The sequence below is a fragment of the Chaetura pelagica genome, unplaced genomic scaffold (genome assembly GCF_000747805.2).
Source record: "Chaetura pelagica isolate M959 unplaced genomic scaffold, ChaPel_1.0 scaffold264, whole genome shotgun sequence".
In the NCBI taxonomy this organism is placed as follows: Eukaryota; Metazoa; Chordata; class Aves; order Apodiformes; family Apodidae; genus Chaetura; species Chaetura pelagica.
The window spans coordinates 1575405-1598850 of NW_009953064.1; the positions used below are offsets into that span (position 1 = coordinate 1575405).

At 40.5% G+C, this 23446-nt stretch overlaps 1 protein-coding gene across 1 annotated transcript in view; it reads right to left on the bottom strand.

The window, feature by feature from the left end:
• Positions 1 to 23446, bottom strand: part of ARHGEF4 (Rho guanine nucleotide exchange factor (GEF) 4) — a 91476-nt gene that overhangs the window by 33781 nt on the left and 34249 nt on the right. The window contains exon 3 of the mRNA XM_009996735.1: positions 5317 to 5456. The gene's annotated coding sequence lies outside the window, so the exon portion shown is untranslated. The remainder of the gene's footprint in view (positions 1 to 5316; positions 5457 to 23446) is intronic.

Here is a 23446-nt window from a genome sequence, read left to right on the forward strand (position 1 = left end):
ATTCCTGCTCTGTCACATTCCTTCTTTATCCCCTTCTCTGAGCAAATCTTTGTACTTCAATATCTCATTTATTACTGTGCTATTATCCATCCAAGGTTGTTCTTGAACTAGTGAACTGGGGTGTGGACATCCCAAAAGTTATTTCTAAAATAAAGACACTGGCAGAAGGAATGGTAACAGTAAGACTCTGCAAAAGAGACTTTTGTTGCACACCATCAGGCTACCATTTCAAGCAGGAATAACTGCAGTTTCATTTATGCTACACTTATGAATTAAATCTTAGAAAGGGCTCTTCTTCCCACAGAACAGCAGTGGAGAATTAGGTACTGAACCAAGGATTCCTGAAAGCCCAACAAGGAGCTTCCAGAGATAGCTAGTGAGATACATCAAGGACAGGATCAAGTTCCTTCTCTATGAGACAGAGGCAGTTTTGAAAGCAAGGCTTCAACTTTACACATGAGTAGTGAAATTACTCATCTTCATCTGCTCATGGGTTATCCTTGGTTGTCATCTCACTGGGCCTGATTGAGTGTGTGTCCTCCACAAACAGGTGCTGCAGGCAACACTGGTTAAAGAATGGCAGATTAGGAAGTTGAAACTGTGTCAGACTTCCATATGCTAGGCTTACCCCAAGAGCTAAGTTAAGCCTGGCTACTTTTTTTGTTTGTTCCTAATGAGTGTCAGATCATAGGGAAATTTTGGGCATAGGTCTAGCAAAAAATTGGTTTTTTTTATAGAACAGCTTCTTTGAGGACTGAACTCCTGCTGGTGGTCTGTGTGATGTTACAGGTTGTAGCACATATGGCATGGGAGCTACCTACCCACACCTCATGCATGTGCAAGAATAAGCATTTGCTAAGGGCTCCCAGCATGACTGCGGGTGCAAAAGCTTATCCCATTCCTCCCACCTTTAAAAAAAAAAACAAAAACCCAATATCCACTTGCAAGGTAGCCTTCCCTCAGAGGAGGATAAACCACAGTGCTGCGTGAGGTACACTGGCTTCCATCACCCTCTTTTCATCCATCTGTGCAGGGGACGACCAAGTCCTAGCACTCATGAGGGCATGAGGAAGCAGCTCAGAGCTGCCACACCTGCCCATGGTAGAAACTAGAAACAAGGCTCTGGTAACCCCTGGGACCACTTATCTCTAGATCCTCATGTTTGATGAAACACAATTGCTACTGAGTATTTGAATATACTGATTTGCTTTAAATCCATTGCAAAAAAGCCCTCTGAAATGAGTGTAGAAGTTTGGGGACCTGAGAACAACGAAATCCATCAGGCAGTAAGAAAGTTGTGATTCTGACTCCATACTCTGAACATTCACATCTGAGCCCTATACAAAATTATGCAAACACTTGTGACCAAAAACTAGGATCCAAGAAAGATTTATGTCCATGGGGGAACATTATTTCTTGTCTTTGACAGGACTGAGTTTTATACAGTACTCTGCAAAGAAATCATAACTGCTGCTTCTGGAGCACAGTTGACAACCTTGGTTGCAGAAATAAACAAGACACAGAAGTGGGAATTAAACCCTCCAGAATAGAAAAAGGCAAAAAACCCAGTATTTTTTTTCTGTCTTGATATTTGTCTGCATATAGTACACAAGAGATTTCTATTAATTGGAATGTAGAGAGCTACTGCGATAGATGCCATGATGGATATTACTCATGTTTAACAAAATCTTGTTCTTATTTCATCTGCATTAACATTTTATGCGTTTTGGGGGGGTTTTCTTGCTTGTTTTTGTTGTTTGTTTTTACATGTCTGTCCTGTTTAAAATTGTCTGTGCTTGGAGGAGCCTAGAACAATTTCCCAGTGAGTTATGAAAGAGTTTAGCACAAGAATAATGCTTTAGAGACACGCCAGCTCCAGTTGTAAAGTAAGACAACTGTACTCAGTAAAACAGAGGACTGCTACAGTATCTGCCACCTTTGGTATGTGGCAGACGTATTACTATGTGTATTATTTGTGCCTCTTCCTGAACATTTTCCTGTAAGAATTCCTTTGCTAAATCAGAAAAATGTATGTTAGAATCCATCAGCTTAATTGTGTCTTGTTAACAAGCACGAACATCTGTAACATACTACAACATTGTCACTTTAAAACAGAAGGCAAAGGTGTTAAATGCCTTAGATAGAATTCTGGCCTGCTGAAGCCAATGAGTCATGCATTTCTTTGGGAAGATTTCATACACCAAATTCCAAACTTATCAAACATAGAACCATAAGAGATGAGGACAAAACAGGGAGTCTTGCTGTAATTTTCCAAACATTTAGTTCTTTGCTTTCACAAGATGGGGACAGTACTGCTCCCCTGGGCCTGCAAGGGGCTGAACACACTCCACACATTGCAGCAGCATTTCTTCCAAAGCACAGAGCCATATGGACCCTTTGCACAGCATGATAGAAAAAGCCCTCTGTACACACCAGGTATTTCCAAGCAAACAGACCTAAGCCTACTAGCTCAGGACAATTACCTGATAAGCACTATAGTTTTCCTCATTACCACTATGATCTCTCAAGAGCTGGGTAGGCAGGCAGGCTTTCTATGTGTTTCTTTTGTTCTCTACTTCAGTCTATATCTAACACACCTCATGAAGCTTGAAGTTATATCTGTCCTACCCATAGTATTTCTGCACTGGAAGGACAGAACCACAATGCATTCACAGTATAGATATTTGTCTTCATGCATTTTACCTAATTATACTGTGGAAGCAAAAAAGATACAAGAAGAGAGTCTTTATCTGGAACAAACACAAAGTAAACCCCAAGTACAATCTAAAAAGAAAAATCTCTTTTCATGAGCATCAAGAATGCATTTGAAAGTATGTCAAACAGATGCACCAAGAAAATTACTTCCCTTGTCTCTTTTCTCATCCCAAACCCTTATTATTACTTTTTGACTGATTTTTCTTGGCTCTTACACACTCTAATGCTGATCTTCTTAGGTGGGCTCCATACAACCTTCCTGGCTTTCTTTTATGCCTCTAGTCAGCTTGCCAATATATTTTTTTTCCCTTTTATTTAATAACCATTTTCTCTTGGTCCAAAATGAAACTCAGTGGCTGAGAGTTTTGCTTTTTAATGCAATGCTCAGTCTGCCAAATGCCTTTAAAATGTATTTCACCCTTCTCCATGTATTTGAAAACTGCTTCTTCCAAGAAAACTAAGAATAATGCTGTTACCATAGTTTCCTTGTCCACAACTAATAAAAGGCAATTTGGAATACAGTAAAACAAAGACAAGAATACTCACAAAATGTGACAAACTATTGGACATGGATAATCTTCACCCTTCATCACTTCTAGCGCTGCTATGGAAAATACTCTAGACTAATAAATAGTCCAGCAGGGAAGATGAAGATAAGCCTGCCTGCTTGCAGGCTATTTGAGAGATTTCAATTCCAACACTTGAGATGTCTGTTCATCTAAAATCCCTCACAGATTTAGTATTGCATCTCACAGATTTTGTATTCTGCTGTCCTCTTTTGTTCCAGTGATTGTGTAGAAAAGCACTACGCTATGGCTCAGTGAAGCTAAGTGGAGAATTAATTACCCGTAGGAACTAGTTGACAAAGTAAATAATGTACTGCCTGTTCTTACAGTTTTTTTGGCCCCCAAACAGGCAAGCTTCTAGGGAACAAGCCAAAAATAATCTTTCTCTCCCAGTTATCTGGCCAACAGAACCCTACATAAGCTTCAAAGAATATACAAATTACACCTGATTTGGACACATCCATTTGCTTTCCTGATTAGAAGTTAAATGATGGAGTTTTACTCTCATAAAATGAACTTTTAAGAACAGAAAGAGTAACAATTGTTCTCAATAACACTTAATGATGAAAGAGAAAACCATAACATGCACCATGTATATACAAGCACACTGCCAAGTAAATTTTTTTCCTGATTTAAAGATTTGTAAATATTCCCTTTAAAAAAGCAAAGTACTTTGCCTTTTCCTTTTCTAAAGGAAACAAAAATCCAGAGGATGTTCTGTTTGAAAAGACACACTAAGAAGACTTACCAATGGAAGCACCTGAATGGGAGGGAAGAAGAATCCTTCTCCCACATTCTCAGTGCACTCTATGGCACTGACTCCTGTGGTTCCTTGGACTCCCTTACAAACACATCAGGGAAATGTGTGAGAATGCAACTCAAGATTTTCTGGTGCTCTACTAACATTTGCTTGCCAGTGACAACAGCCTAAAACAGCTGAGGTTAAATCAAAATGCTTTGGCCACGGTTTGATAACCCCTGGATGAATGGGGAAGAAAATAGAGCAAGTTTCTTTCTTACCCCAGGCACCCAGGGTTTAGGCAGGAATTGTAAGCACTATGACTACTAGAAAAGCATTTGCTGTTTTTGTTTTTGAAGAAAAGCTGTTATATTCACTGCAGCTTTCTGGAGCTTTTGCAGACCGCAGAAGAACCATCACTGTATGCATCAAACATACAGGCACAGAGCCTCAGTCAACATAGTTTCAGTTATAGCTTAGCCACAATAAAATGTAAAACATCTTTTATCCTTGCCTATCCATGCCTTCTTGTGAAGGTCATGTAAAGGTAACAGAGCATGGGGAAAAGAGAAAGAAGGTCTAAGAGTGCAAAAGGTCACTCATATGGTGAATACACTCCACTCTTCCAGTGAAAAAGCTTATTAGTTCACCCGACCGCAAATGCATTGTGTGTAGCAGGACGCCAGGTCTAATGCACTAGACAAAGATATTCTATTTTTGCAGAAAACCCATCTTAACTCCTCTTAATATGTTGCTCATCACACCACTGAAAGTAAGTAGTTCATTTTTTAAATTGTTGGTCTCAAGTTAATCAGTGTCAGCACTATAAAAGAAAATAGCTAAAAGCACCAACTAAAGAGACATGACTTTCACATCTCTTAAGTAAATTTACTGGGGAACAGGAAGAAGCAGCAAAGACCAAGTCTACATTAAACTTTGCACCCTTCTTGTCTACATACACAAACCAGTGTGTAGCCAAGGTTTCTTTTCCCAGCATTTCCTTTATGTCTTCAGTACACCACATTTCAAGCCTCACACCAGCCTATTAATGGTTTTAAATTGCCCGTCCAGGAGCTGTTCAAGACCTGTGGCTCTGCATTACCTTACGTCATAGTCCTTGACTGTTAAGGCACAGACCCTTTCTTTACTCAGTCGTAAGTGGCACCCACAGTAGATGACACCTGAAGCCCCATCCACTTCACCATTATCAGTTTGGTTGTTGACCTCTCTCACGGTTCACAACAAAACCCACCATCCTTCCTTCTCCTGCCTGTCAGAAGCCAGGGGGTGCAATACCTCATTGATGGCCAGCTGCTCCCCACCTCCCCCGGGGTGGCCGTAGCGGTGGTTGGAGCTCCGGAAGTCCTCGTACAGGTCCTCCTCACTTCCCACATCGTCTGTTAGAGCTGTCTTATCCAGTGCCCCATCAGTAATCACTGCAACAACAAAAAGAACAAATTGCTATAGACCACAAGATCCTCAGCAGCACTGCATCAATTCTATGAGCTTAGCTGGGGTCTGGGACACTCTAACACAGCAGGAAGGGGAAAAAAAGAAAAGGAAACTCTGAAGGCTATTTCAGGGCACAATTCCAGCCTGGTGCATGCCTGTTTTTTCAGAGTATTTTTCTCCATTTGTTTTGTTGTCATAAACGATTGTATCTTTTTCTGCACCGAAAAGCACTATTTAAAAAAAAAATCAACAAATGGTGTGTGTTGCAAAGAACAGATCAAGTAAAAATAAGAAAACAGGCCCTGAAAAAAGGTGCAGAGATGATGCAAACATGATTTCATTGTGACATTTCCATGTCAACAGGAAACTTGACTAGGTAACAAGCTCATATCTCCCAGTTCATACCTTTATTATTATGATTTACCAAATCCCATCAGACCAAGGAAGCAGCCTTTGGGAAAAACATTCACCTTCTTCTTTGTCCACACATTTAATTTGAGAACTCTTTTTTGTTGCCTACAGAAACATCTGTTATTACCACAGGAGAGCCATTCTGCTCAGCACAGCCCCAAATAAGCTACAGATAATGGAGGGTTAGCAGGCAGCAGCCAGAACAAGCACTGAAGTCTCAAGATATAAGCATAAGCCTGAGAGAAGTAAAAATATGGCATTTATACTCCTTGCACAGAAAAGAAAAAAAGGCACATCATCTGTTTCACAAGAAGAAACCTTTTCCTGATGTCTTCTTGAAGTATTAACCCAGTACCCTTCAGTGGCATGTTGACCAATCATTCATTCATCCCATACATGTATAGGCTACTGAGCATAAACTAACATCCAAACTAAACCTCCCCTGGCACAACATAAAGCAATTTCCTCTGGTTCTATCACTGGTTACTTAGGAGAAGTGACCAACCCCCACCTCACAGCAACCTCCTTTCAGGTAGTTGTAGAGAATGAGAAGGTCTCCCCTCAGCCTCCTCTTCTCTGGGCTAAGCAACCACATCTCCCTCAGACACTCCTCATGAGACTTGTTCTCCAGACCCTTCTGCAGCTTCGTCACTCTTCTCTGGACACACTCCAGTCCCTCAATGTCCTTCTTGTAGTGAGGGGCCCAGAACTGAACACGCCATGCCTGGGCACACAGTGGCTCATTTTCAGCTGGCTGTCAACCAGCATCCTCAGGCCCTTTTCTGCCAAGCAGTTTTCCAGCCACTCTTCCCCAGGCATGTAAATCAACCTGATTGTGTCAATGGGCCAAGAACAAGTGCTTAAGGGTTCATTATCTTACTATTACCTGAAAGCAAAGCTCCCCAGAAATACAAAATAAAGCGTCACCAGAGGTTACAGTAAGACCTGCAAAGATGAGCCTCATCAATGCTTTCATTTCATGTGATGTTTCATTAAGGCTACATCACTTATTACTAATAACATCGTGAGGTGTAAATTCAGTGTAGCAGCTATCAGTTCAGTGCAGTAACCTGATCAAAATGACTGGAGCATGAGCTATTTTTGAACTAAATACTTGATGGCTTATGCTTTGAAGTCAATAAATATTCACAACATAGCAAAGACATACTCATCATCTAAACATGGAACTCCACTCAACTGATGGCAGTTCAGGACCTGGAGGTGCATATGAACTTATAATTAAAGCAGAATTTTCTGTGCAAGTATGTAACTACCCAACTATTCAACTTTAAGTGACATTGGACCCCAAAACCAAGCATTCTCATACACGTGATGTTCTCCAATACATATAGAACTTCTCTACCAAACACACGCCTCTAGTATAAGATTACACATAAGGTAGTTCTGGAGCTAAGACCCAGCCCATTAATATAAAACTCAAAACCAGCTGGAATGACACCGATTTCTAATTTTGTGCAGAATTACTATGGTTTGCAATTAATTTTGAATTTTTTTAAAAGAGCATTAAAGTATCACTTTTTGCTCATACTGTCTGAAACATTTTTCAGACAGTAATTAACAGCTTTATTGTATTAGTACAGCAACAAAACCAATTTTTTCAATTTTTTTTCAAAAAAGAAATAAAAATAAGTAATATCTAAGAAAGGAGTTAGCAGTCACTTAATTCAAAACTTTCTTTGCATCCCTCTGATCTCATTCTTTTCTCTTTTTTATGCAAAGCTTCAATGCTTTTGCCTTATATATCTTCTACTATTTTCACCACTAGAAGTAATTTTCAACTTGAAAAATGTTCATTGACATCTTTAAAGCTTATGTTCTTTCTCCCCACATTTTCCTATTTATTCTCTGTTCTGTGCTTAGATGAATAAGCAAAAGCTCCAGGGAGATATTTATCTGTATTACTTAAAATGCTCTATACCTCTGCTAAGTGCCTTTAAAGCTGTGTTTGCTTTTACTAGAGATCTGTTTTTCTTCTCTGATCTTACCAAACTCATCAATTTTCTGCAGTCTCAAAACTTGCTACTGCACTTTGGATTAGTTTTCCTGGCAGAGGAGTCCTTGTGGACATATTTCACCCAGAAAAAAAACAGTTCACAGTTCCATGAAAGTTCCCAACCCTTGAGGAAAAATGGCCCAAAATAGCCATTATACATTTTCTCAAACTAACTAATGTTCCAGGGAAAAATAAGACTAATGACAACTACAAATTTTCTCTAAGCAGCTTACATGGGAGAGATGATTACAAATAAATAATTAAAACAGTAGCCTGGAATGGTGACCCAATGCACTAGAAATCCAACAAGGATGTAGGAGAATCAATGTTTTTTTTAATGTAGGTAGTGACTCAAATTGCACAGCATAAACTAGGTCAAGTAGAAAGGAAGCAAGCACCATACAAAAATCTTTAAAGACAAGTTAGCAGAGCTTGCTGAAATAGTCTTATCAGCTTCCTCAACAGCACAGTACTAGTTGGACAGGCAACTATTAAGTTGCACAGTACTTGACTCAGATGCTCTTCTCTGTTTAACACTAAAATCCACTCGTATGGCCACAACTGGCCTCTCCATGTCTCTCAGACCACTGATCTGAGCTGTCCCTGGCAAGCAGGCAACACCAAAGAAAAGTTAATGCCAAGCATCCAATTAGCTCAAGCAGATATCTTTGTATTTTAGATGGCTGTCATGATAAATTTCACTAACTATGGCAACAAATCCCATATATAGTAACACAGGGAGGGGTTGTCACCAACATTCAGTACTACAACCTCCTGTGCAAGTACTAAAACTCTGCTTTATACTGTTGCTAGTCCAAGCCCAACCCTGGGATTTATGTCATTAGAGCACAAAAGCAGATGGATAATTCTAGGAATAGAAGGTCATGAAAGAATGCTACACAAACTCTTTTTTATGCATCTGAATAGAAAATAGGGCATCAAGATCCTGACTCCATCAAGAAATATCCTGAGGATATAAAGCAGCAAAAATCACACAAAAATTGGCACTGACAAGAGCTACTGGCAGGGGCAGTCTGTGTTCAAGTGCTCAAGCAGACATGACAGCACAAGATGGGCTACAAGAACATCACAAAACAAACAAACAAAAAAGCATTATTTAAAAACCAAATAAAGGTTGATCAAAATGGTGCAGATGAAGAAGCTACATGGGTTCACCCTTTCAGCTTCTGACAGGCTTTGGGATGCAGGCATGAGCAGTCAGCAGTGGGGAGAGTCTTGGTTGGGCTCTGCTTGTGCCCCAACCTTGCTGAAGCAGAGCATGTGAAAGAGTTGATGCCAAGCAACCCTGAGAGGTACTTCTCCTGCACAGTTACAGAGCTCTCCATCTTCTCAGAAAGCCAGTGGAGCTGTTACCAGCTCTGTGGTTTCAGTCAGAAGAGCACATTGTGCCCACAGTGAGAGACGTGCCATGCAATGACCACAATATAAACCACAGCCAAACAACTCACAGCCACCCCAGGTTGGGGCCTGCCAACTGCATCCTGCTTGCAGGTCAGTTTGGATAATTTGAAATGCCTACAGGCAGCTAGGATGTTTACTCTTGGGAGCCACTATGAAGCCTGTCTGACATTGAAGAACAAAACAGCTGGGCTACATGGGGACAGCCTTGATCTTAATAACCGAGAGACAATGGCAGGGAGGGAAAAATGAGAGGAGCTTTGTGTTGTTCATCTAAAGGGTGAAAAACCAAAAGAGATTGGGATGAGAGGATCTACTGAAGGTCACAGACTGAAAATTAATACTAACCATAGTCCAGAGTTCAGTTAAGACTAGCGTCACCTAGCACAATTGATACTGTTCACCGTGTCTGAGCTCCCCTCTGCTCTCAAAGGATGGACCTGCTTCATGCATTCCAAGTGCCAGGACTTGGTGAACTCAAGTTGTTCTTAGCCAAAAAAAAAAAACAAAAAAAACCTACCTCAAAAAAGAAAAAAACAAAAGTGATCTCAACCTGTCACTGAAGCAACACAGAATTATTTCTAGAACAGTTTCCTGAGAGGAGCTCTGCACTGCAGCCCCCAAGCTAGCACGACCTCTTAACAGAGATCTCTCAAAGTCATACATGTTTATGTCTCAGCTGGAATAAACCCCAGTAGCTCCCTGCTGCTGAGGAGCTCCAGCCATCTGCCTGAGTCAAAAGCCTGAACAATGAGCCAGGACTGAAGGAAAAGGAGCTAGAGGCAGTTTCCCCAAAATTTTTGTTATCTGTTTTCAATTGACTTACAGCCTAAAACTTTTAGGGGTAAGGCTGGAATAGGAATCCACGATGATTACAGACAGCTTTGAAAGTCAAAAGTATCCATAGCCTATTAAAGGTACATTTAATTAATGAAAAGGGAACAACTTCTGTGTATCTGAAGTATCTCTCTTTCAAGCGTGCTTTTTCAGTACCGCAATCCACACATTTCATTTGTCTCTGTAACATTTACATTTAAAATAATTCACTGAAATCACAGTAGGAGCTTGATTTACACTCACGGAGAAAATTAATTCAGAGCTAACAACATAATTCCCTCTGCCTCACTGAGCAGAGATTGCTGTGGTTGTATGCAATGCCCACAGGAAAGTGCATGCCAGCTGGTGAAGGGAGTAGTTCATGAGATTTAAGGCAAAAAACCAAATGTAAGGAGTGCGTGGGTTGGGGAAAACAAACCCAGACTACATTGCCCAGGTGAAAAGAACACCTCTACCCTCCTCTTTGCCCGTTCTAAACTCCTAAACCTTCATGTCCCTTAGAAATAGCTGCCACAGTGATGCTGCAGTCTCCATCAGTCCTGTTCTGAATTATGTGCTTCATTTATCAGCTGCTTGATATCCAGAGGTCCCTATGCAGCTGCCACAAGTAAGATCCATCAGAGTGATGTCATTCCACTTCTGCCCCAGCAGTGCAATTCTCCAGCTCTTTACTGTGCTGATGGACTCTCTCACATCATTCTGCTTATGGTTGTGGGCCAGTTTAACAGGAAGAGGGAAGCCTGGCAAGAATTAGCAACATAGGAACCAGTTAGTATATGCTTCATGGGGGGAAAAAACCAAAGAGCCAAACAAAAAAAAAACAATGAAGGACATGGGCCTGTGAAGCCAAGCCTCAGAGAGCTAAGGTCCTTATGATGACATTTCTGAGCAGGTAATGAAACTGTGGTCAATGAATCTTTGAGGAAAAAAAAAGAACACAGAATGGGGAGGAGAGACAGAAAATATTTAACTGGAGAAAGCAAGCTTCATTGCCTCCATTTTAATGCAATAAGGGAAAGGATTCAACAAAACAAAATTAAATTAACATTTTGGTATAATGCCACAAATGGAATTGCTGTTGTGAATGAAACTACTTCCTAATTAGCTGAGGCAAAGAGCAAATCCAAGCTCAAAACCAACAAGGACACAGTTCATCAATGGAAAGCTGAGCATAAGTCCTCTGTGGGTCTGCTGGGCACATCACCCAGGGTAACATTCATCAGCAATAATGCACTCAGTCACCCACTCAGGTTTCAAGAGTTTTTAAATCCCAATTAGAATCTAAATGACTTGCAGGGAGGCTTAAGGGAGTTCTCAGCTCTCTCGTGTAGCGCAGATAATTATGGGGAAGAGAGATGTGGATTATGAATGGCTCTGCAGCTCTGACTCCCACGTTACCACTTGCTATGCACTTGCAGCTTGGTCTGCTTTGCCTTGGCAGACATGCAGGACAGAGCTGCCCCCAGCCCCTGCCTTGCTAGTTGAGTGATGCTAGGAGTGGGAGAGAAGAGAGGGAGCAGATAGGAAATCACATAAATGTACTGTCTTGATCCAAAGCCTGATCCATTGTTGAAAAGCCCCTCTGTTGTACTGCATACAAACTATTATTTCACTGCTCACATTCCCATCACAGCTACTGGCTTGGAAAGAAACAGGCATGTCCTCCTACTCTACATACTTATTTGCTCAGGTCTGATTACTCACCCATATCGATCTGTTTACTCTCATTTTTCAGATTAACGTCTTTGGAAATGCTATTTACTTTATGTCTGAACAGCTCTGAACATGATGGGACCAATTCTAGTTCAGAACTTTAAGCCCTATCACAATCTAAACATTAAATGAATTGTAGTAATGAAAACTAGCAGACAAATCCCTTCTAGTATCCAGGCACATCCTTCACTCTGTCCTTGGTAGGATGTACTGACATGTACATCCTGACGTGTCATTTACTGCCCCAGCCAAAAGTCTTATTCATTGGCATATCTACTGTTTAAAGGAGTTGGAGGGACTTGGGTAAATTAAACCATTCATCATCATTTTTTGAAAGTTTCCTCTGTAGAAGGCTAAATTTGTTGCATTTCTGAGGGCAGACCTTATCACTCTCTACAGCTACCAGAAAGGAGGATGTAGCAAGGTGGAGGTCGGTCCCTCTTCTCTAGCAACAAGTGATAGAACAAGATTGAATGGCCTCAATTTGTGCTGGGGAGGTTTAGATTAAATATTAGAAGAAATTTCTTCACTGAAAGGGTTATCAAACACTGAAACAAGCTGCCCAGGGAGGTGGTTGAGTCACCATTCCTGGAGGTGTTTAAAAGATGTGTAGGTGTGCTTCTTGAGGGACATGGTTTAGCTAACTCAGTAGAGTTAGATTAATGGTTGGACTTGATGATCTTAAAGGTCTTCTCCAACCAGAACTATTCAGTGATTCTTCTTTCTAGCAGGTAATAAACACTGACATTCCAAACTCACATTGAATTTTTACCTGTCCATTTAACTCTACTGCTTAGCTTTGTGCCTGCCATGCCTTGAAGTAAAAATCAAGCACTGACCAAGCTCCCCTCCCTTAAACTGAAAAACAAGAGCAAAGCTCCCCCTTCATCAGACAAATGCCTCTCAGAATCCTGTCAGGCTGCTGGTGGGGAAACAACATATCTGACACTGCCTAGTAGAGCATGATCGGAGTCAATTCAGGTCAGCAGTAACTTCAGATGAGCTTTCAGCTCACCTGCAAAGATAAGTTTAAAGGAGTTGGAGGGACTTGGGTAAATTAAACCATTCATCATCATTTTTTGAAAGTTTCCTCTGTAGAAGGCTAAATTTGTTGCATTTCTGAGGGCAGACCTTATCACTCTCTACAGCTACCAGAAAGGAGGATGTAGCAAGGTGGAGGTCGGTCCCTCTTCTCTAGCAACAAGTGATAGAACAAGATTGAATGGCCTCAATTTGTGCTGGGGAGGTTTAGATTAAATATTAGAAGAAATTTCTTCACTGAAAGGGTTATCAAACACTGAAACAAGCTGCCCAGGGAGGTGGTTGAGTCACCATTCCTGGAGGTGTTTAAAAGATGTGTAGGTGTGCTTCTTGAGGGACATGGTTTAGCTAACTCAGTAGAGTTAGATTAATGGTTGGACTTGATGATCTTAAAGGTCTTCTCCAACCAGAACTATTCAGTGATTCTTCTTTCTAGCAGGTAATAAACACTGACATTCCAAACTCACATTGAATTTTTACCTGTCCATTTAACTCTACTGCTTAGCTTTGTGCCTGCCATGCCTTGAAGTAAAAATCAAGCACTGACCAAGCTCCCCTCCCTTAAACTGAAAAACAAGAGCAAAGCTCCCCCTTCATCAGACAAATGCCTCTCAGAATCCTGTCAGGCTGCTGGTGGGGAAACAACATATCTGACACTGCCTAGTAGAGCATGATCGGAGTCAATTCAGGTCAGCAGTAACTTCAGATGAGCTTTCAGCTCACCTGCAAAGATAAAACTACTGTGTCCGTGTCCCCACGTCCACCCATTCTTACCCAAAGTGTAATAACAACTAAGGAAATTCAAGCAATGAGCCAGGAAATCAGAGCAGCAGTTATTTACAGTGGACAACACCTACTTTAGCAAACACCGGAGGTAAAAGCAGCATCAAAGACTACGAGTACAGCAACTCAAGCCTGACAAACATGAATTTGAAAGGGTTTTGTCAGAAATATTTCAGGCATTTTAAAAACCTGTTTATTTTTAGGAGAGCATCTGCTTCAGCTTTTCAAAACCTTACAGCTACATCCCACAAGCTGGAAGATCAGCAATCTGGAAAAAAAAAAAAAAAAAGCCATTCTGTTTTCTTTAACTATTTTTCCCACATTTTCCCCTATATGTTCTCAACATCTGCCACTACTTCAGTGCACAGTTACATGTGGCATCAACTCCTAAGGGTGACCTTTGGGTTTCTCTCCAGTTTCGGTTGCACAAGCATATGAAAGTTGTCTGTGGAAACATGAAAACAAAGGACCTACAGTATCTTACTGTTACCAAGTCTTACTTCTGTGCTGTTACTTAATCTGAGTTCCTCTGAACCAAAGCCCTGGTTCATACTCAACCTCTGTGTTTTAATCTTTTTTTCACCCTCAGAAAGCAAACAAAAAAAATCTCAAACAATTATTTTGTAACCAATGCTTCTGGTCATCACCAGTCAGCAAATAAAGAACTTGAGGAGAAAATGTTTCCTCATATTCTCTCAGGAATTGTTATTCCTCCTACTGCTGCTGCTACCTTCCAGGGACTTAATTGGAGTTTTCTTAATGCAAGTGCTGTTATCTCCCAAATCTCATGCTGCCCTTGTCTGTTTTAATTACATTGATTCAGCTGTGATGTTTGCTTCACCTCTAAAACAACTTCCAAAGAGCACTCACAGGAGTGTTAGAAACCCAAGCTATCACAGGCTTTCATAGTGTCTCCTTTCTTATACCTGTTACTTTATTAATTAATCAAAGAACATACACATGCTCTAGGTAATTCCAGGTGATTTATATTTCCAAAGATTCTGTGCTTTCATTATGTCTTTGCATCCAAGTACACACTCCAAAGACCAAGAGTCAGGAACTAATCTTTGCTAAAGATTTTGTTATTAAAAAGCATATAGTTTTCTTCAGTATTAAGTCACAGTATAGAAACAAGAAATTTCCACTATACATTAAGGTTTAACTACCAGCCTGGAAAAGACCATGCTGTAGAGAATGGCTAAGGTAATTTTGATGAACAATTGTCACTAGGAAATAAAACTATTTCTATCACACAATTTTTAAAACCTTTGCACCTATTAATGCCAAATATGCACGGAAATATCAATCTCCTGACACTATTTTCGTATCAGTCAACCCTGGAGCAGGAAAAAAAAATAATACATGAGTCTTTCTTGCAAAAAAGTAAACAGCATTACAAATTGAATTATTAGGAATGAAGAATGCTCAGGATAATAATTTATAATCTTTGGCAATGCAGCCACCTTTGGTTAAGACAAAACTATTTAACAGCAGAAGCTGAAAGGAGGCCTGTGAGCCTGCATCTACCTCACCAATCCAAGTAATATTCCAGATGCACTGGGCACAGCCTGTTTCCAGCAATGTCAGCACAAAGAGCCAGTGCCTGGCACTTCTGAAAAGCAGGCTGTTTACAGAAGTGTCTGAGGATGGATTTAAGAGGCTAACTTTGAACACTTAAATTTGAAAAATGTGACCTTTGTTTTTTCCCAGAATTCTGCATAATGCTATAAATTTAGGCTTTATCTTTGTGAAGCTATCCAGACTGACAAGTGGCTTATATCTATGACCTTGTACCACAAAAGTAATTAAAAATGAATGCCATGAGAAGACTTTCAATTGCTCTTGTGCATTATCAAGTATAAGTCTCAAGGGGCAGCAAGATTGTTTTGTTGACATAATGTTGAATGACCAGTCTTCACGTAACACACAACAGATCTTCTGGTTCCACACTGGAGCTGCAGTATTTTCATAAAAAAAACCTGGTAAGACAGCTGTACCCTTTAGGAAATCCCTCTGTCCCTATTTATATTTTAATCTGAATTCTAAGAAAATCTCTGACATCAAGCTACCAAATATTTCTAAAGGAAAAACAAATCATATTAATCCTAACTACAACTGCCACAACAGCTAAGGGACCAAGTTCTTTGCAACATGCACATTTGAATCACACAGAGCTACACAAACAACGGAGGCCAAGAAAGGCTGTGAGTTATCCAGGGTGATGATTCTTTGGTGTTATTCAGAACAGATTTGGGAGATCAGCTCTGAGAATGCTACAGGAGAGATGCTGAATGTGGCCAAGTATAATCTAGCCTTTATAGTCTAAGTAGACAAAAACACAAGCACCTCCCCTGTAAAATGGGGGCAGAATAGGAGGGTGCCACTTTAGCTCTGTCTAGAGGGACCCCATGGACATAAACAAGGTGGAAATGTCAAATTTACTCAAACATTGCATATTTACAGTTCTGTAAGTATAAACTTCACTGTCAGAGTCCAGGCCTTACTGGTTTTAATATCCAGTACTGTTATGTCACCTGTGTTGAGGATCAGCTCTACAAGCCAATGGAATAAGAAGGAGGGAGCAGAAACATGGCCTTATGCCCCTATTGCGTGGCTGGGAGTGTGCTCCACTTCAGCTCAAAAAACAGTCCCCACACCAGTCAGCCCTTCTCTCCAGAGCCTCCAGACTTCCCTGCCAGTGATATATACAAAAGATTCTGCACAAAAATAATTTCAAATTGTACATGGACATCAATATTCTTATGAAAGGTATTTTGGAACTCAAGGACAGGTCTTACAGCCTTATATATTCAATACCGTTCATAGTGTAGCAGGAACAGAACTGCCCACTGTGAAGTATTTGCTCCCTGGGAATCTGAGGGTGCAGATATATTACTGCAAATCAAATTTAAAGAATTAAGCTTGAGATACTGAACTTGTTGATTAATGCATCTCACTTTTTTTTTTAAATATCAAAGGAAAAAAAAAAGGGACTTCACATTCAAGAATTTTAAGTTTCCTAGGAAACTTGTGTGAGTAGGTACCTGATTTCTGAGTGTTTTCACAATATTCAGCTTCAGGTCCGAATAATAGCTGAATGTGTCAGATGCAATCTCACTCTACAGGAAGAAAACACTTCCAATGAAATTAATCCTCTTGGAATACCTCAAGTATTCAATTCAAACCCTTTAAAAGGAGAAAGCATTCTGACAAGGTCATGTCAGTCAGCATGCCTTTAATAGTTAAATGCCTCACTTAGGATGTTGACTGCAGGCTTCAACAAGGCAACAAGAATAGCAGACTTGGTAAGATCAGCATTTCAGCAAATCATGAGCCTGAGATGCTAAGAGCGAATTTTGAACTATGCATTCAAAATTACACATTACCACTGACATCACTGTATGCAACACAGATTATTTTGGAAGCTTTGGAGACTGATTTAAAAGCTGATGGCACAATTAAGTGGCAAAAGCACAATAACATAGGCAGCAATGCAACCTCAGTATTACCCATAAAAGAGCACTGCTGATTAGCTGTGACCAAACTGAAGAAGATCTCTTAAAAAAGTAAGGGAAAGTGCAGCCTTTTCAGAAGTCACACTACCTAAAGCAAGTTGGTCCTCCTTTTGACCAGTATATGCAGTGTACAACCAAATGCTGCTCTACCTAAGGCACATAGCAGAAAAGGGACATTGTTCTGGAGAGAGAGCTGAAGAAAATTAATCTCTGCAAACGTTACTTTGTTACAAGTGGTGCTACTTGCAAAATCAAAGCAAGCTCAAACAAGGACAGTGCCTTCTAGAGCAACTCTGCACGTTGTAGTGCACAGCACTGGTCAACAAACCTGCAATTCTTTATCAGTTGTTTGAACTTACAAAACAAACATACTAATCCTTTCACTTAAAGAGAGATGTGTCCAATTTTACCTTTCCTGTGATTAGCCAAAATTTAAAGCATTTAATTCCACAGTGCTGCTGTTATTGTTTCAATTTGTTGATTCTTATTTAAATCCCTTACGGCACCAATGAGAATACAAAAACACTTTGTTCCTAAACAAAATCTACTTATTTACTATTTCCCAACCCCTAGCTTTTCCAAAGAAGGTAAAAAGAATACAAAGAACGTGCTCCAGACTGCTCCAGACTCCAAGCTCTCAATTCCAGAAAGATGTCCTCAAATACACTACTGTGGTTTACTAGTTACACAATTACTTGGTCCTTCGGTGTCTAAAAAACACTGTTCAGAAGTAAAGCAAATGCCAAAGGAATTTTTCCAGTAACAACCTGCCAATTGAGAAGTCAAATTTAAATTAACCTTACTTTCCAGAGGTCTTACGCCTGCTGTGAGTTCACTTAGGATGATGAATTTAAGTGTCCAGTTTCTCCTTTCCCTGACAATTTAACCAAGCCGATTTCTCTGTCAATGCTGCCCATAATTCTCCAAGCTCAAATCATATGGGCTTGGGAGTCTTAACACCCTTATTCCATTTTCAAATGAAGTTCCAAGGAAAACAAAACCCATCTCCCCATATTTGCAAACATGCTTTCCTCAAACAGAAAGCATTACAGAGGAAGATGTGATTGAGGTGTATTAAAAAAAAAAAAAAAATCAATGAAAGGGCTGCTTGAAAAATACAATGTGTGTATTTTAAGTGGGCTGATGACACAGCCTCGATTAAGTGTAAAGACAAAATCTAACAGTTTAAGTTATATTTCTGTGAAACAAAGCTGCTGTCTTAGGCTTATTTTCATATTCACAATGAGTGATTCGATGCAGTATCATCTTCCTTTAAGTTAAGGCATAGCTGTTGTCTCTGTCTTGTAGATTTAAATAATTACTTTTATTTTCAGCTTTAGTGGCATTCCCTGCACCAGAAGCCCAACTTCATAATTTTTGAGTGACAGACTATGCAATGCAGGATTATTATATGAAAGGACAACACTAAACATCAGTAAAGGAGAGAGTCCCCCAAGAGACTACTGTCAGAAGATACAGATTCCTTCCTCCCATATGGAAAAAAAAACACAACGCACAACAAACAACAACCCAAACAACACACCACCACCACTCCCCCCCAACAGACTTCTAAAGCCTATTCCCAGAAGACATTGGTCCAGCCTGTAAAGCCATCTGTCTTAGCTTTGACAGTGACCAGTGCTCAGAAGCAAAAACATTCATTTTATTTGATGAGTAAAGAGCGACCTGGAGAGCCTAAGTGGAGGGAACAAGCAGAGGTGCCAGGCACATATTGCATGCTGTGCACACCATGGCATCTCTGAAGGGGCTCTTCCTAACATTCACGCAACTTCTCCAGGCATTTTCCAGGAAGCAATCATGGAACATACTGGTCTACTGCTTCTCAGTTTCTGTAAAATCCAGAGTTCAGGGACAGAACAGAATAGCAAGAGTACTGCTGATACATTCCAAAGGAGCTTTGAAGGAGTATTATTTCAGTGATTAAAATCAGTGAGTGAGGCAAATAGCACATACTGAGGATCATGGAGGCTTAGCATGCTGCAAAATTCATGAACAAATTTGGGATGCATGTTAAGTCCACAATGCCGTGTGGGTGAACAGTGACAGCTGTTGCAGGCACAGACACGTGGTATTTGGCAGAGGGCTGAACTGCAGCACATAGCATCAGCCTGGCTGGGGCTGATGCCGCAGTGCAGCACCTTTGTGACAGCCTAGACAGGTCAAATGATTAACAGACCTCAGCCCTTACCCTTGCTAGAGACAGCCAGCACTGCAACAACTGCAGCCCTACACAGGACAACAGCAGACAAATACTCTTTAGCCATTCAGGTATGCCCCTTCTACTCACAAACCAGCCTAAAGTTAACTCACAAATCTTTACCAGTTAGTTTTCATTTATATCAGTGTTCTCCCTTTCTTTCTCCCAGTTCTGCAGTGATCAGAGCAAAGCCAAAGGATGAAGGAATTAAGAACTTGCATCATTTGTAGCAGCCTCCCCACCTTCACCTGCCTCAGCCTTGTAGAGCTCTAAATTCCACTGATAGGCAGCAGCCCCTTCACAGAGGCTGTCATGCAGCTGAGACATTACATATGCAGACGATGTATGTAAAAATATCTTTATAATCCTGTTTCCTTACACCGTGATGAATTACATTTCTGTCTGACGTCTTTCCTTTCAAACACAAATGCAAAGGACAGGCTCTGAAAACGGGCCTTTTTTTCCCCCCTCAAGCTTGCTTTATGAACTCAGCAGGTGCAATTCTATTGAAGGCCGGAAACTACCATCTCTAGACTGTGTTCTGCTCTGTACACAGCACTGTCTCCAATCCATTTGCATTTTCTGAGCTGTATGAGTTTTCATTATTAACCTCACAGTAACCTGAAAGGTTTGAGCTCCTTCTCTTCACCAAACTGCACAGATCCCTGATTGCACAATCTCAAAAATGTCAACAGCAAAACAATCAAAACAGGCACGACGGTGCTTGTCTTGTTTTAATATAGCATGGCATTTCCAGCCTGATAAAGGTTAGAAAGCTCTGTGAGAGGTGAAAGAAAAATGCTCTGCATGTACATGTCTCTCTCTTAATGATGAACAGCCTCAAACCAGATGGGAGGGACAAAAAGAAAAGATTAATTCACAGCTAAACAAGGTATTAGTAGAAAGATTATGAAAAGTGTTCTAATTAGTACTCCCAGTCCAAAGCAACAAAATAGCACCTTTGATGAAACCCTTCACAGATTTTGGCTGAGGTGAAAGCAGTATTGTGACGTCTCTACTTGTACCCTAATTTATCAGCACATTCTGCAGTGGTTGGAATCACTAAAGGTAGGAATTTTCACTTAGGAGTGGGCTTGGGTACTGACAACTGAAATCCAGGAATGTTTTGGCACTTGGGTAATACAAACATGGATCATCACAGTTCAAAGACTCCACCACTAAATCTACAACTTCACTTTTCAGTCAATTCCATTTTAATCCAGCCTTTTAGAAGACAGAAGCACGTTGTCAGGATGTTACTCTGCCAAGCAATAAGTTCTGGGACTCATAACACAGACTGGAGTTGAAGAAATCAGTAGGCTCTCTCAGTTCCAAAATGATCACAGGTCATGAACTGACCCAAAAATTGTGAGGAGAAGGCTTCTGCCCTCCTGGTGACAGCACCACTGTCATGGCTGAGTTGAAATACATCTGCTTCTGATCCTGGCCCTAGCTATTGCTAGAACATGTGAAAAGCTGAGCTGAGAAATCAGCCAAACCCAAGCAAGAGCTGAGTTTATTCTGTGTGAAGATGGCTTCCTAACTTCACATTTTTGGGGGCATGGAAATAGTGTGAAACCCATCTCACCACAACTGATGTTACTCCCTCAACTAAGCATCCACCTTGCTCCTTAGAATAATCACAATGAGATTTCCCTTTTGAAAACAAACTGAAATACAGCTGCAGAAACAGGAGAAATTTGCTGTGGTTTGTTTTGGGGTTTTGTGTTGGTTGTTTTTTTTGTTTGCTTGCTTTTGGTGGTTTTTTTTTTACACTTGCACCTAATTCAGCCTCCTGACAATATTCTCCTAGGCACAAAAAGCAATATTTTCAGCATGGTCCCAGAATTAATCACCTGGAAATAGGAGAAAAAAATAGGCAGAAAAATTTCTTGCGTTATAATTCCACTGCCACTCAACCTAATGTAACTACTATCAATCACCACTGTAGAAAGAGGATTTGTGTCTTGCAGACAACATATGAAGCCACACAAATTTGTTCCAGAAACCAGTTTGAAACAATTCAATTACTGGCACAAGCTCCTTCAGTCTCTGACTAATGGATTGCATTTATCCAGTGAGAAGCAACCGGCAAATCTGAACTTGAGAGAGCAGCTCATAAATGGTGTTTCCAGGCCCTTTGAACAGCTTATGGTGGGTTCTTTTAAGAATGATGTTGAGAGTCTACTTCAATTTTCTCTTGATCCAGCACTTGATTTACATCTCCTTCAATCTCCGTGCTGTAAGGTGACCAAGTCTGCAGCTGAATGCAGCCACTTAGAGATAATATTGAACAACATAGAGACGGCCTGGAGGCATCACAGCAGAATCCAGAGCTCTCGCTCCCAGTGGGCATACAATACCATTTTTAGCAGCTGCTGACCCAATGTTAGGGAAAGCAAGGGGTCAAGAAGACAAAAAAATGCAGATGAAGCACAGCATTCCTGGAAGACAGTCAGCATCTGAGACATCCACCAAAAACTGCACGTACTGTTAACTACTGAGCAGTCCTTCACTGCTGAAAACATTCCCTGATAAAATTTGGCATCTGGATTCTGTCTCACATACACCAGGAACTGATGTCAATAAAAAGGTTAAATGCTACCATATCCAGACGAGTCACAAATTATTTTTTTTCTCATTTTTGGAGAAGAATGGGGACTTAACCACAGATTAAGTTCTTCAGAACTTCTAAGATGGTGTACTAAGCCACTTAGAACCCCAAACTTCGTCCAGTACTTCCTCCCTACATGTCACAAGTAGTTTGATTTATCTATAGGACCATCCAAATACGCTGAGTTTGACAGTAGTCACAATTCATACATCTACACAACATGTTACTGAAAGTGGGAACAGGAGCCTGTAAAGTAATCTTCATACTTAATACATAAAATGCTTAAATACACAGCAAGTTAGGAGGAAATATTTGGAAACCACAGCAATACCCCTAACTGTGCAGAAAGGAATTAATCCAACTTCTTCCAGAGTAAAGAATACTGGAATGGAATCTAAGGTATTTGGTTATTACTGTGCAGTAATAAAACAAAAAGATCAATTAAGCCTGAATTGCATCTTGAGGCATAGGTGGTGGCCCAGTGTTCATTCTGACCTTGTCTGAAAAAGACTGGAAGGGAACTTCAAAAAGTCTTTTTGATAGTCTATCTGCTCTAAAGCTGAGTCAACAGCCATAGTAGCTCTGGAGAAAAGATTCCCCAACCTTTGGAGACCTCAAGATCTCCACTGATTGAGACTTCATAGTCTCTCCAGATAATCTTTTCCCAGGGATTCTTGTAGCATCCATTCTCACTCTTCTTTACTACAGATTTCCCTGCTTTTCTACCCCTCAACTCTTCCCAACCTATGAATAAGGAAAAAATTACCACCATCACAACAGCTTTTTTAGGTATTTCAAGATTCATATCTTCCCCCCTTCTCCTCTACTGCACACCCCCATAATCATCCGAAGTGCAGCAGATCACGTTTCCTGGATTACTCTTGTTACTTGCTTCTGGATTCTTTCCAACTCATCCCACAGCATTCTTATTGTGGTGATCAAAAATATGCTAGTACTAAATATCCTTTAAACTACATATCCACTTAACAAGTCAGCCTACACACTGCTTCATACTTAAAGCAAAGCATATTCAAATTAAAATGTTGTAAATTCAAGTCAGCTTTTTTTTTTTTTAAGTATAGAGAAGATTGATGTAGCACATTTTAGATTAGACTGGACAGCAAGAATATATTCACCACTAACTCACTAAAATTTAGTTAAACTAAGGACACTGTGTTTCTGGGCACCAGCAGGCACTGCTCTCCTCGCAGACTTTCAGTGCTATCCATAGGAAAGGTGTCAGACAGTCACATGTGTTCTACAAACCCATCACAACCTGTTCTAGCACAATCACGCTCTATCATCTGGAAGTCCTTTTTTCACTCTGCATCTCTTGATCTGCATTGAGCATACAAAGCACAGTCACTGGTATCCACTTTGGCTTCAGCTTCCCACACTTGCCTTCTGAG